General features: G+C 45.8%; 5 non-coding genes across 5 annotated transcripts; all 5 read right to left on the bottom strand.

The window, feature by feature from the left end:
• Nucleotides 1–2,004: 2,004 nt before the first annotated feature.
• LOC130322967 (U2 spliceosomal RNA) lies at nucleotides 2,005–2,195 on the bottom strand. The gene has a single exon (XR_008868367.1). It is a non-coding gene; the product is annotated as a U2 spliceosomal RNA (small nuclear RNA).
• A 2,123-nt stretch (nucleotides 2,196–4,318) lies between these two features.
• On the bottom strand, nucleotides 4,319–4,509 carry LOC130322965 (U2 spliceosomal RNA). Its single transcript, XR_008868365.1, has one exon. It is a non-coding gene; the product is annotated as a U2 spliceosomal RNA (small nuclear RNA).
• Nucleotides 4,510–6,615: 2,106 nt separating this feature from the next.
• Nucleotides 6,616–6,806, bottom strand: LOC130322964 (U2 spliceosomal RNA). The gene has a single exon (XR_008868364.1). It is a non-coding gene; the product is annotated as a U2 spliceosomal RNA (small nuclear RNA).
• Nucleotides 6,807–8,901: 2,095 nt separating this feature from the next.
• On the bottom strand, nucleotides 8,902–9,092 carry LOC130322963 (U2 spliceosomal RNA). The gene has a single exon (XR_008868363.1). It is a non-coding gene; the product is annotated as a U2 spliceosomal RNA (small nuclear RNA).
• A 2,087-nt stretch (nucleotides 9,093–11,179) lies between these two features.
• Nucleotides 11,180–11,370, bottom strand: LOC130322962 (U2 spliceosomal RNA). The gene has a single exon (XR_008868362.1). It is a non-coding gene; the product is annotated as a U2 spliceosomal RNA (small nuclear RNA).
• Between the last annotated feature and the right edge of the window lie 2,001 nt (nucleotides 11,371–13,371).

Raw genomic sequence — 13,371 nt, 5'->3', positions numbered from 1 at the left:
CACACTCTGGGCTGGGGGGCAGTCAACCACCAGTACACACAGCAGAACCTAAACCCATACCATTATTGCTAAGCAGCAAGACAGGGGCCCATTGCACTCCCACGGGGCCTTTTTAAATGCAATCCATAACCCGGATTTGCCAGGAACCCTTCTTACTCCTCCTACTTGCATGTGACACTGGGCTTAGGATCTGCATAGGAAACACACACACAAGCACACACCTACCTTTGTTGCCTGCAGATGCCTCCTTGGCTGTCCCCAAACGGTATCAAACCAACACCCACGGGAAGCTGTAAGCATAGAGGACATGCCTGCACCCCATTGGACTTACCTGTGTGGGTTAAACCCGGGTTATTTGACAACCTATGGCGGTGATGGTTCTGCTCAGGCAGAGCAGTGCTGATGCTCCTCATAAAGCTGTCGCTGCTGTGAAGGTTCTAGGTGACATCACAAATCCCTATGGTTACATACACAACAAAGCTGGGTTGTTGTTGTTTACACTCTGCAAGGCCTGTGGAAGTGAGTGACATCATAGCACTGTAGTTCTGAGGGTTCTAGATGGATGCAACAATCTCCTGTTGCTTCTATGAAGGCCATAATAGACGACATCACCAAACAGCTCCATAGTCACATACACAGCAAAGGAGAGATGTTGTTTACACCTAGTGATGTCAGTGGTATTGAGTGACATCACAGCACAGTGCTAAGGCTCCTGGGCCTGGACACAGCAGCGGCTGCAATATCTCAACGGAGAATACGTTTATATATATGTGTGTGTGTGCGCGTATATATATATATATATATATATATATATATATATATATATATATTTCTCCGCCGAAATCACTTTTAAACCCATTTCCACCTTTTTTTCCCTTCTCTTCCTCTTACTTTTTTTTCACGTTTTTTTACGTTTTTCTCCTTTTCGCCTCTTTTCTGGGCGTATTATTCTTCTTTTTCTTCTTTTTTTTCGTCTAATGCATACCCCATCAGTGCAGCAATGCTTATTCAATACCGCCAGCAGATGGAGACACTGGGGGATAATTTTCTAAGGATTTATACTGATTTTTCCTGTCTGAATTTGTCGCACAGAAAGTTGCAGGCCAAATATGTGTGACATTTCTGCGACTTTAGCTTCTAGAGCATTTTTACAACATTATACATAGGTGCTGAATACATAAAAAGCGACTGTTCAGCGACAGACAAGTCGCATCGGCTGAAAGTAGGCCAGAATGTCAGTCCATGTTGGAGCAGGTTTAGATACAGTCTAAAGTATAGATCTCAAAGTCTGTGCACAGAATTTAGCAAGGGCCTCGCACCTTCTGATGCATCAGGTAGGTGCACAATAGCATAGCCTAACCCTCTGTACTTTGGTCTATATTGATGCGGGACATAGACAGCCAGCTGATGACCAATCCATTAGTGCAATGGATGGCTGGAAGCATTTGTCTTTGCCTTTGCAATACCACAGAAGCAATGCATGGTCAATGTACAGCAATGACACACCTGTGTGAACAGCCAGGAGACCCCCCCCCCCCCCCATGTTATGTTACATAGTTACATAGTTAGTACGGTCGAAAAAAGACATATGTCCATCAAGTTCAACCAGGGAATTAAGGGGTAGGGGTGTGGCGCGATATTGGGGAAGGGATGAGATTTTATATTTCTTCATAAGCATTAATCTTATTTTGTCAATTAGGAACATTCAGCACCCACCCGCTATCAAGGCAGCTGCCTATCATGTCATGCCCTACCTGCACAGGTGTGCTGGCTACTCAAATGATCCAATTAAGGAGGCCATTTAGTCAGCAGCAGCAGAAGTCCTGTGCCTGGACGCTCCAACAGCGGCCAGACACAAGCAGAAGCAGAAGCAGCAGAAGCAGCAGCAGCACCACCTTTTGTTTTTTGGCTGCAGCAGCAGCAAGGCCCACAGGGCTGGCTAGCTGGCTAGCCAGCAAGCAGGTAGCAATGAAAGTAGGAATCTTTCTTTTTAACCCTGTAAGGGGGTGGTGCACTGTACCCGAAGATACTGCCATATCGGGTCAATGCATAGGGCGACGGAAGCAAGCTTCGAAATCGGCCCCCGTTCTCAAAAATCCATTTAATATATGGTCCCCAGATAGGGGACGTATCAGATATTAAACTGATAAGAACAGATACTACACTTGATCTTAGCCAAAAGGCCGAGAAGCGATAACCGTGAAAGGGGCGGGCCCAACAAGGTGCCCTTCATGGGCACTATCACTGCTTGCTGTCAGGGAGGCTGCCAGACAATTTTCCATGCACACTCTGGGCTGGGGGGCAGTCAACCACCAGTACACACAGCAGAACCTAAACCCATACCATTATTGCTAAGCAGCAAGACAGGGGCCCATTGCACTCCCACGGGGCCTTTTTAAATGCAATCCATAACCCGGATTTGCCAGGAACCCTTCTTACTCCTCCTACTTGCATGTGACACTGGGCTTAGGATCTGCATAGGAAACACACACACAAGCACACACCTACCTTTGTTGCCTGCAGATGCCTCCTTGGCTGTCCCCAAACGGTATCAAACCAACACCCACGGGAAGCTGTAAGCATAGAGGACATGCCTGCACCCCATTGGACTTACCTGTGTGGGTTAAACCCGGGTTATTTGACAACCTATGGCGGTGATGGTTCTGCTCAGGCAGAGCAGTGCTGATGCTCCTCATAAAGCTGTCGCTGCTGTGAAGGTTCTAGGTGACATCACAAATCCCTATGGTTACATACACAACAAAGCTGGGTTGTTGTTGTTTACACTCTGCAAGGCCTGTGGAAGTGAGTGACATCATAGCACTGTAGTTCTGAGGGTTCTAGATGGATGCAACAATCTCCTGTTGCTTCTATGAAGGCCATAATAGACGACATCACCAAACAGCTCCATAGTCACATACACAGCAAAGGAGAGATGTTGTTTACACCTAGTGATGTCAGTGGTATTGAGTGACATCACAGCACAGTGCTAAGGCTCCTGGGCCTGGACACAGCAGCGGCTGCAATATCTCAACGGAGAATACGTTTATATATATGTGTGTGTGTGCGCGTATATATATATATATATATATGTATATATATATATATATATATATATATATATATATATATATATATATATATTCTCCGCCGAAATCACTTTTAAACCCATTTCCACCTTTTTTTCCCTTCTCTTCCTCTTACTTTTTTTTCACGTTTTTTTACGTTTTTCTCCTTTTCGCCTCTTTTCTGGGCGTATTATTCTTCTTTTTCTTCTTTTTTTTCGTCTAATGCATACCCCATCAGTGCAGCAATGCTTATTCAATACCGCCAGCAGATGGAGACACTGGGGGATAATTTTCTAAGGATTTATACTGATTTTTCCTGTCTGAATTTGTCGCACAGAAAGTTGCAGGCCAAATATGTGTGACATTTCTGCGACTTTAGCTTCTAGAGCATTTTTACAACATTATACATAGGTGCTGAATACATAAAAAGCGACTGTTCAGCGACAGACAAGTCGCATCGGCTGAAAGTAGGCCAGAATGTCAGTCCATGTTGGAGCAGGTTTAGATACAGTCTAAAGTATAGATCTCAAAGTCTGTGCACAGAATTTAGCAAGGGCCTCGCACCTTCTGATGCATCAGGTAGGTGCACAATAGCATAGCCTAACCCTCTGTACTTTGGTCTATATTGATGCGGGACATAGACAGCCAGCTGATGACCAATCCATTAGTGCAATGGATGGCTGGAAGCATTTGTCTTTGCCTTTGCAATACCACAGAAGCAATGCATGGTCAATGTACAGCAATGACACACCTGTGTGAACAGCCAGGAGACCCCCCCCCCCCCCCCCCCATGTTATGTTACATAGTTACATAGTTAGTACGGTCGAAAAAAGACATATGTCCATCAAGTTCAACCAGGGAATTAAGGGGTAGGGGTGTGGCGCGATATTGGGGAAGGGATGAGATTTTATATTTCTTCATAAGCATTAATCTTATTTTGTCAATTAGGAACATTCAGCACCCACCCGCTATCAAGGCAGCTGCCTATCATGTCATGCCCTACCTGCACAGGTGTGCTGGCTACTCAAATGATCCAATTAAGGAGGCCATTTAGTCAGCAGCAGCAGAAGTCCTGTGCCTGGACGCTCCAACAGCGGCCAGACACAAGCAGAAGCAGAAGCAGCAGAAGCAGCAGCAGCACCACCTTTTGTTTTTTGGCTGCAGCAGCAGCAAGGCCCACAGGGCTGGCTAGCTGGCTAGCCAGCAAGCAGGTAGCAATGAAAGTAGGAATCTTTCTTTTTAACCCTGTAAGGGGGTGGTGCACTGTACCCGAAGATACTGCCATATCGGGTCAATGCATAGGGCGACGGAAGCAAGCTTCGAAATCGGCCCCCGTTCTCAAAAATCCATTTAATATATGGTCCCCAGATAGGGGACGTATCAGATATTAAACTGATAAGAACAGATACTACACTTGATCTTAGCCAAAAGGCCGAGAAGCGATAACCGTGAAAGGGGCGGGCCCAACAAGGTGCCCTTCATGGGCACTATCACTGCTTGCTGTCAGGGAGGCTGCCAGACAATTTTCCATGCACACTCTGGGCTGGGGGGCAGTCAACCACCAGTACACACAGCAGAACCTAAACCCATACCATTATTGCTAAGCAGCAAGACAGGGGCCCATTGCACTCCCACGGGGCCTTTTTAAATGCAATCCATAACCCGGATTTGCCAGGAACCCTTCTTACTCCTCCTACTTGCATGTGACACTGGGCTTAGGATCTGCATAGGAAACACACACACAAGCACACACCTACCTTTGTTGCCTGCAGATGCCTCCTTGGCTGTCCCCAAACGGTATCAAACCAACACCCACGGGAAGCTGTAAGCATAGAGGACATGCCTGCACCCCATTGGACTTACCTGTGTGGGTTAAACCCGGGTTATTTGACAACCTATGGCGGTGATGGTTCTGCTCAGGCAGAGCAGTGCTGATGCTCCTCATAAAGCTGTCGCTGCTGTGAAGGTTCTAGGTGACATCACAAATCCCTATGGTTACATACACAACAAAGCTGGGTTGTTGTTGTTTACACTCTGCAAGGCCTGTGGAAGTGAGTGACATCATAGCACTGTAGTTCTGAGGGTTCTAGATGGATGCAACAATCTCCTGTTGCTTCTATGAAGGCCATAATAGACGACATCACCAAACAGCTCCATAGTCACATACACAGCAAAGGAGAGATGTTGTTTACACCTAGTGATGTCAGTGGTATTGAGTGACATCACAGCACAGTGCTAAGGCTCCTGGGCCTGGACACAGCAGCGGCTGCAATATCTCAACGGAGAATACGTTTATATATATGTGTGTGTGTGCGCGTATATATATATATATATGTATATATATATATATATATATATATATATATATATATATATTTCTCCGCCGAAATCACTTTTAAACCCATTTCCACCTTTTTTTCCCTTCTCTTCCTCTTATTTTTTTTTCACGTTTTTTTACGTTTTTCTCCTTTTCGCCTCTTTTCTGGGCGTATTATTCTTCTTTTTCTTCTTTTTTTTCGTCTAATGCATACCCCATCAGTGCAGCAATGCTTATTCAATACCGCCAGCAGATGGAGACACTGGGGGATAATTTTCTAAGGATTTATACTGATTTTTCCTGTCTGAATTTGTCGCACAGAAAGTTGCAGGCCAAATATGTGTGACATTTCTGCGACTTTAGCTTCTAGAGCATTTTTACAACATTATACATAGGTGCTGAATACATAAAAAGCGACTGTTCAGCGACAGACAAGTCGCATCGGCTGAAAGTAGGCCAGAATGTCAGTCCATGTTGGAGCAGGTTTAGATACAGTCTAAAGTATAGATCTCAAAGTCTGTGCACAGAATTTAGCAAGGGCCTCGCACCTTCTGATGCATCAGGTAGGTGCACAATAGCATAGCCTAACCCTCTGTACTTTGGTCTATATTGATGCGGGACATAGACAGCCAGCTGATGACCAATCCATTAGTGCAATGGATGGCTGGAAGCATTTGTCTTTGCCTTTGCAATACCACAGAAGCAATGCATGGTCAATGTACAGCAATGACACACCTGTGTGAACAGCCAGGAGACCCCCCCCCCCCCCCATGTTATGTTACATAGTTACATAGTTAGTACGGTCGAAAAAAGACATATGTCCATCAAGTTCAACCAGGGAATTAAGGGGTAGGGGTGTGGCGCGATATTGGGGAAGGGATGAGATTTTATATTTCTTCATAAGCATTAATCTTATTTTGTCAATTAGGAACATTCAGCACCCACCCGCTATCAAGGCAGCTGCCTATCATGTCATGCCCTACCTGCACAGGTGTGCTGGCTACTCAAATGATCCAATTAAGGAGGCCATTTAGTCAGCAGCAGCAGAAGTCCTGTGCCTGGACGCTCCAACAGCGGCCAGACACAAGCAGAAGCAGAAGCAGCAGAAGCAGCAGCAGCACCACCTTTTGTTTTTTGGCTGCAGCAGCAGCAAGGCCCACAGGGCTGGCTAGCTGGCTAGCCAGCAAGCAGGTAGCAATGAAAGTAGGAATCTTTCTTTTTAACCCTGTAAGGGGGTGGTGCACTGTACCCGAAGATACTGCCATATCGGGTCAATGCATAGGGCGACGGAAGCAAGCTTCGAAATCGGCCCCCGTTCTCAAAAATCCATTTAATATATGGTCCCCAGATAGGGGACGTATCAGATATTAAACTGATAAGAACAGATACTACACTTGATCTTAGCCAAAAGGCCGAGAAGCGATAACCGTGAAAGGGGCGGGCCCAACAAGGTGCCCTTCATGGGCACTATCACTGCTTGCTGTCAGGGAGGCTGCCAGACAATTTTCCATGCACACTCTGGGCTGGGGGGCAGTCAACCACCAGTACACACAGCAGAACCTAAACCCATACCATTATTGCTAAGCAGCAAGACAGGGGCCCATTGCACTCCCACGGGGCCTTTTTAAATGCAATCCATAACCCGGATTTGCCAGGAACCCTTCTTACTCCTCCTACTTGCATGTGACACTGGGCTTAGGATCTGCATAGGAAACACACACACAAGCACACACCTACCTTTGTTGCCTGCAGATGCCTCCTTGGCTGTCCCCAAACGGTATCAAACCAACACCCACGGGAAGCTGTAAGCATAGAGGACATGCCTGCACCCCATTGGACTTACCTGTGTGGGTTAAACCCGGGTTATTTGACAACCTATGGCGGTGATGGTTCTGCTCAGGCAGAGCAGTGCTGATGCTCCTCATAAAGCTGTCGCTGCTGTGAAGGTTCTAGGTGACATCACAAATCCCTATGGTTACATACACAACAAAGCTGGGTTGTTGTTGTTTACACTCTGCAAGGCCTGTGGAAGTGAGTGACATCATAGCACTGTAGTTCTGAGGGTTCTAGATGGATGCAACAATCTCCTGTTGCTTCTATGAAGGCCATAATAGACGACATCACCAAACAGCTCCATAGTCACATACACAGCAAAGGAGAGATGTTGTTTACACCTAGTGATGTCAGTGGTATTGAGTGACATCACAGCACAGTGCTAAGGCTCCTGGGCCTGGACACAGCAGCGGCTGCAATATCTCAACGGAGAATACGTTTATATATATGTGTGTGTGTGCGCGTATATATATATATATATATATATATATATATATATATATATATATATATATATCTCCGCCGAAATCACTTTTAAACCCATTTCCACCTTTTTTTCCCTTCTCTTCCTCTTACTTTTTTTTCACGTTTTTTTACGTTTTTCTCCTTTTCGCCTCTTTTCTGGGCGTATTATTCTTCTTTTTCTTCTTTTTTTTCGTCTAATGCATACCCCATCAGTGCAGCAATGCTTATTCAATACCGCCAGCAGATGGAGACACTGGGGGATAATTTTCTAAGGATTTATACTGATTTTTCCTGTCTGAATTTGTCGCACAGAAAGTTGCAGGCCAAATATGTGTGACATTTCTGCGACTTTAGCTTCTAGAGCATTTTTACAACATTATACATAGGTGCTGAATACATAAAAAGCGACTGTTCAGCGACAGACAAGTCGCATCGGCTGAAAGTAGGCCAGAATGTCAGTCCATGTTGGAGCAGGTTTAGATACAGTCTAAAGTATAGATCTCAAAGTCTGTGCACAGAATTTAGCAAGGGCCTCGCACCTTCTGATGCATCAGGTAGGTGCACAATAGCATAGCCTAACCCTCTGTACTTTGGTCTATATTGATGCGGGACATAGACAGCCAGCTGATGACCAATCCATTAGTGCAATGGATGGCTGGAAGCATTTGTCTTTGCCTTTGCAATACCACAGAAGCAATGCATGGTCAATGTACAGCAATGACACACCTGTGTGAACAGCCAGGAGACCCCCCCCCCCCATGTTATGTTACATAGTTACATAGTTAGTACGGTCGAAAAAAGACATATGTCCATCAAGTTCAACCAGGGAATTAAGGGGTAGGGGTGTGGCGCGATATTGGGGAAGGGATGAGATTTTATATTTCTTCATAAGCATTAATCTTATTTTGTCAATTAGGAACATTCAGCACCCACCCGCTATCAAGGCAGCTGCCTATCATGTCATGCCCTACCTGCACAGGTGTGCTGGCTACTCAAATGATCCAATTAAGGAGGCCATTTAGTCAGCAGCAGCAGAAGTCCTGTGCCTGGACGCTCCAACAGCGGCCAGACACAAGCAGAAGCAGAAGCAGCAGAAGCAGCAGCAGCACCACCTTTTGTTTTTTGGCTGCAGCAGCAGCAAGGCCCACAGGGCTGGCTAGCTGGCTAGCCAGCAAGCAGGTAGCAATGAAAGTAGGAATCTTTCTTTTTAACCCTGTAATGGGGTGGTGCACTGTACCCGAAGATACTGCCATATCGGGTCAATGCATAGGGCGACGGAAGCAAGCTTCGAAATCGGCCCCCGTTCTCAAAAATCCATTTAATATATGGTCCCCAGATAGGGGACGTATCAGATATTAAACTGATAAGAACAGATACTACACTTGATCTTAGCCAAAAGGCCGAGAAGCGATAACCGTGAAAGGGGCGGGCCCAACAAGGTGCCCTTCATGGGCACTATCACTGCTTGCTGTCAGGGAGGCTGCCAGACAATTTTCCATGCACACTCTGGGCTGGGGGGCAGTCAACCACCAGTACACACAGCAGAACCTAAACCCATACCATTATTGCTAAGCAGCAAGACAGGGGCCCATTGCACTCCCACGGGGCCTTTTTAAATGCAATCCATAACCCGGATTTGCCAGGAACCCTTCTTACTCCTCCTACTTGCATGTGACACTGGGCTTAGGATCTGCATAGGAAACACACACACAAGCACACACCTACCTTTGTTGCCTGCAGATGCCTCCTTGGCTGTCCCCAAACGGTATCAAACCAACACCCACGGGAAGCTGTAAGCATAGAGGACATGCCTGCACCCCATTGGACTTACCTGTGTGGGTTAAACCCGGGTTATTTGACAACCTATGGCGGTGATGGTTCTGCTCAGGCAGAGCAGTGCTGATGCTCCTCATAAAGCTGTCGCTGCTGTGAAGGTTCTAGGTGACATCACAAATCCCTATGGTTACATACACAACAAAGCTGGGTTGTTGTTGTTTACACTCTGCAAGGCCTGTGGAAGTGAGTGACATCATAGCACTGTAGTTCTGAGGGTTCTAGATGGATGCAACAATCTCCTGTTGCTTCTATGAAGGCCATAATAGACGACATCACCAAACAGCTCCATAGTCACATACACAGCAAAGGAGAGATGTTGTTTACACCTAGTGATGTCAGTGGTATTGAGTGACATCACAGCACAGTGCTAAGGCTCCTGGGCCTGGACACAGCAGCGGCTGCAATATCTCAACGGAGAATACGTTTATATATATGTGTGTGTGTGCGCGTATATATATATATATATATATATATATATATATATATATATATTTCTCCGCCGAAATCACTTTTAAACCCATTTCCACCTTTTTTTCCCTTCACTTCCTCTTACTTTTTTTTCACGTTTTTTTACGTTTTTCTCCTTTTCGCCTCTTTTCTGGGCGTATTATTCTTCTTTTTCTTCTTTTTTTTCGTCTAATGCATACCCCATCAGTGCAGCAATGCTTATTCAATACCGCCAGCAGATGGAGACACTGGGGGATAATTTTCTAAGGATTTATACTGATTTTTCCTGTCTGAATTTGTCGCACAGAAAGTTGCAGGCCAAATATGTGTGACATTTCTGCGACTTTAGCTTCTAGAGCATTTTTACAACATTATACATAGGTGCTGAATACATAAAAAGCGACTGTTCAGCGACAGACAAGTCGCATCGGCTGAAAGTAGGCCAGAATGTCAGTCCATGTTGGAGCAGGTTTAGATACAGTCTAAAGTATAGATCTCAAAGTCTGTGCACAGAATTTAGCAAGGGCCTCGCACCTTCTGATGCATCAGGTAGGTGCACAATAGCATAGCCTAACCCTCTGTACTTTGGTCTATATTGATGCGGGACATAGACAGCCAGCTGATGACCAATCCATTAGTGCAATGGATGGCTGGAAGCATTTGTCTTTGCCTTTGCAATACCACAGAAGCAATGCATGGTCAATGTACAGCAATGACACACCTGTGTGAACAGCCAGGAGACCCCCCCCCCCCCCCCCCATGTTATGTTACATAGTTACATAGTTAGTACGGTCGAAAAAAGACATATGTCCATCAAGTTCAACCAGGGAATTAAGGGGTAGGGGTGTGGCGCGATATTGGGGAAGGGATGAGATTTTATATTTCTTCATAAGCATTAATCTTATTTTGTCAATTAGGAACATTCAGCACCCACCCGCTATCAAGGCAGCTGCCTATCATGTCATGCCCTACCTGCACAGGTATGCTGGCTACTCAAATGATCCAATTAAGGAGGCCATTTAGTCAGCAGCAGCAGAAGTCCTGTGCCTGGACGCTCCAACAGCGGCCAGACACAAGCAGAAGCAGCAGAAGCAGCAGCATCACCACCTTTTGTTTTTTGGCTGCAGCAGCAGCAAGGCCCACAGGGCTGGCTAGCTGGCTAGCCAGCAAGCAGGTAGCAATGAAAGTAGGAATCTTTCTTTTTAACCCTGTAAGGGGGTGGTGCACTGTACCCGAAGATACTGCCATATCGGGTCAATGCATAGGGCGACGGAAGCAAGCTTCGAAATCGGCCCCCGTTCTCAAAAATCCATTTAATATATGGTCCCCAGATAGGGGACGTATCAGATATTAAACTGATAAGAACAGATACTACACTTGATCTTAGCCAAAAGGCCGAGAAGCGATAACCGTGAAAGGGGCGGGCCCAACAAGGTGCCCTTCATGGGCACTATCACTGCTTGCTGTCAGGGAGGCTGCCAGACAATTTTCCATGCACACTCTGGGCTGGGGGGCAGTCAACCACCAGTACACACAGCAGAACCTAAACCCATACCATTATTGCTAAGCAGCAAGACAGGGGCCCATTGCACTCCCACGGGGCCTTTTTAAATGCAATCCATAACCCGGATTTGCCAGGAACCCTTCTTACTCCTCCTACTTGCATGTGACACTGGGCTTAGGATCTGCATAGGAAACACACACACAAGCACACACCTACCTTTGTTGCCTGCAGATGCCTCCTTGGCTGTCCCCAAACGGTATCAAACCAACACCCACGGGAAGCTGTAAGCATAGAGGACATGCCTGCACCCCATTGGACTTACCTGTGTGGGTTAAACCCGGGTTATTTGACAACCTATGGCGGTGATGGTTCTGCTCAGGCAGAGCAGTGCTGATGCTCCTCATAAAGCTGTCGCTGCTGTGAAGGTTCTAGGTGACATCACAAATCCCTATGGTTACATACACAACAAAGCTGGGTTGTTGTTGTTTACACTCTGCAAGGCCTGTGGAAGTGAGTGACATCATAGCACTGTAGTTCTGAGGGTTCTAGATGGATGCAACAATCTCCTGTTGCTTCTATGAAGGCCATAATAGACGACATCACCAAACAGCTCCATAGTCACATACACAGCAAAGGAGAGATGTTGTTTACACCTAGTGATGTCAGTGGTATTGAGTGACATCACAGCACAGTGCTAAGGCTCCTGGGCCTGGACACAGCAGCGGCTGCAATATCTCAACGGAGAATACGTTTATATATATGTGTGTGTGTGCGCGTATATATATATATATATATATATATATATATATATATATATATATTTCTCCGCCGAAATCACTTTTAAACCCATTTCCACCTTTTTTTCCCTTCTCTTCCTCTTACTTTTTTTTCACGTTTTTTTACGTTTTTCTCCTTTTCGCCTCTTTTCTGGGCGTATTATTCTTCTTTTTCTTCTTTTTTTTCGTCTAATGCATACCCCATCAGTGCAGCAATGCTTATTCAATACCGCCAGCAGATGGAGACACTGGGGGATAATTTTCTAAGGATTTATACTGATTTTTCCTGTCTGAATTTGTCGCACAGAAAGTTGCAGGCCAAATATGTGTGACATTTCTGCGACTTTAGCTTCTAGAGCATTTTTACAACATTATACATAGGTGCTGAATACATAAAAAGCGACTGTTCAGCGACAGACAAGTCGCATCGGCTGAAAGTAGGCCAGAATGTCAGTCCATGTTGGAGCAGGTTTAGATACAGTCTAAAGTATAGATCTCAAAGTCTGTACACAGAATTTAGCAAGGGCCTCGCACCTTCTGATGCATCAGGTAGGTGCACAATAGCATAGCCTAACCCTCTGTACTTTGGTCTATATTGATGCGGGACATAGACAGCCAGCTGATGACGAATCCATTAGTGCAATGGATGGCTGGAAGCATTTGTCTTTGCCTTTGCAATACCACAGAAGCAATGCATGGTCAATGTACAGCAATGACACACCTGTGTGAACAGCCAGGAGACCCCCCCCCCCCCATGTTATGTTACATAGTTACATAGTTAGTACGGTCGAAAAAAGACATATGTCCATCAAGTTCAACCAGGGAATTAAGGGGTAGGGGTGTGGCGCGATATTGGGGAAGGGATGAGATTTTATATTTCTTCATAAGCATTAATCTTATTTTGTCAATTAGGAACATTCAGCACCCACCCGCTATCAAGGCAGCTGCCTATCATGTCATGCCCTACCTGCACAGGTGTGCTGGCTACTCAAATGATCCAATTAAGGAGGCCATTTAGTCAGCAGCAGCAGAAGTCCTGTGCCTGGACGCTCCAACAGCGGCCAGACACAAGCAGAAGCAGAAGCAGCAGAAGCAGCAGCAGCACCACCTTTTGTTTTTTGGCTGCAG

Source organism: Hyla sarda, unplaced genomic scaffold, assembly GCF_029499605.1.
Source record: "Hyla sarda isolate aHylSar1 unplaced genomic scaffold, aHylSar1.hap1 scaffold_2406, whole genome shotgun sequence".
NCBI classification, from domain to species: Eukaryota; Metazoa; Chordata; class Amphibia; order Anura; family Hylidae; genus Hyla; species Hyla sarda.
This window is presented reverse-complemented; position numbering and strand designations above follow the sequence as displayed.